This window comes from Polistes fuscatus, unplaced genomic scaffold (assembly GCF_010416935.1).
Source record: "Polistes fuscatus isolate 324 unplaced genomic scaffold, CU_Pfus_HIC Scaffold42, whole genome shotgun sequence".
Taxonomy (NCBI): Eukaryota; Metazoa; Arthropoda; class Insecta; order Hymenoptera; family Vespidae; genus Polistes; species Polistes fuscatus.
In genome coordinates, this window is record NW_025113121.1 from 145,771 (window position 1) to 147,693 (window position 1,923).

A 1,923-nucleotide genomic window follows, 5' to 3' on the forward strand; every position below is an offset into this window, starting at 1 on the left:
ACACAGCAATTATTTTTTTTAAATTAAAAACTTTAACGGTGTATTGAATGTGTTGAACAGAGTATTGAATTTTAAGTATTATTCAAGATTGTGGTCTATCAGAGAATTCTTAAGAAATGTTAGATTTTTTAAATTTTAGTTCTTCTTCTTCTTCATTCTTTAGTTTAGGCAAGTTGCCTGTTTCGTAACTACGTTTTTCTGCCTATTGCACTGTTAAATTGTCGCACCATCGTTTTCGTTGGCGCTCCGTTATTCTGCGGCCAACCGGTTACTTATCCCGTGCAATTCTGACAACTCCTCTTTTGTCCATTCTGTTGATATGTTCGTTCCATTCTTTTTTTCTTTTTAGTATCCATTCGGTAATGTTCTCCACTTTGCATGTTCTCCTTATATCTTCACTTCTCTGTTGGTCCAGTAGTGTTTTTCAAACTATTCTTCGAAGAACTCTCATTTCGGTTGTCTCTAGTAACTGTTTCGTTTTCGCTGTGTCTGGTCGAGTTTCTGCGGTATATGATATAATAGGTCTTACCGTTGCCTTTTAGATTCTTGCCTTTGTCTCTATGTCCATGTTTTTGTTTAGCTATATTGTGTCATTCAAAAAACCCGCTATTCTGGATGCCTTCATTGTCTGTTCTCTTACCTCTGCTTCAACATCACTATACCCTGAGATTTCTATTCCTCGGTACTTAAATCTCATTTCCTGCTGAATAACCTTCCCTTCAATTTCCAGTTTGCACCTTAACGGTGTCTTTGATGTTTTCATGCATTTACTTTTCTGGGCCGATATTTTCATATTGGATGATTTAGCTATGCAGTTAAATCGGTGTAGTAGACGTTGTAGATAATCCTCATTTTCGGTTACTAATACAGAGTCATCAGAATAGCATAGGATGGTTATTTCTTCGTTGCCCATTTTATATCTTTTTAGCAGTCTTACATTTCTTATTATTTCGTCCATAATGATGTTAAAAAGCTGGGGACTTAGGGAATCCCCTTGTCGGATACCACGACCTTCATTTATCGGTTCAGTCAAGGCACCATTTATCTTTGCTTGGATATTATTTTTTCTATAGATGTCCTCTAGGTTCTTGATAAGATTATTCGGAATTTGCCGGTTATAGATGAGGTGTATAACATCCTTTAACTGCACACGGTCGAATGCCTTTTCCAGATGAGTGAAACACATATATGCTGGTCTGTTGTATTCAATTAATTGTTCTGTTTTCTGTCTTATGATGAAAACTGCGTCTGTGCACGATCTTCTTGATCTGAATCCCTGTTTTAGTCTTCTAGATTCGTTAAGCTGTTAATTTTATTCGTTATAACCTTTGTTGTTAGTTTCAATGAAGTTTTTAAAAGATTTATTCACCTGTTATTTTTAAGTAGTTTTTTGTATCCTTTTTTAAACATTACTATAGTTTTGCTTGTTCGCAATGCATCAGGTATTTTGTGTTTGCATAGTATTTTTTGGATTAGGGGTGTTAACTGTTGTGTGAGACGTTGGCCACCATATTTTAATAATTTGTTTTGAATGCCATCTTGCCCTAAGCTCTTCCTATTCTTTAGTTTTCGAATAGCTGATTCTTCATCACTGGGCTCAACTTGTATGTCATTTTTAGTTACTATTTCTGGCGTATTTAGTACCGCTTGAGGTTCTTCTGATTTATAGAGTTCTGTTTAGTAGTTATTCCAGGTTTCTCTTGTGATCTGATTTTTTTCGACCATTTCTTTGACCTCCTTTTTTGATTTCTAATAAATCGCCAGATTTGTTTTTGGAGTCCATAAAAGTCACTCTCCATTCTCTTCGAAATAATCTCCACATTATGTTGTTTTGTCTGCCTTACTAATTTCGCTGTTAGATTCCGGATTTGTCTATACATTTCGTATGATTCAGGTGTTCGTAATGTTCTATAGTTAAGTTAT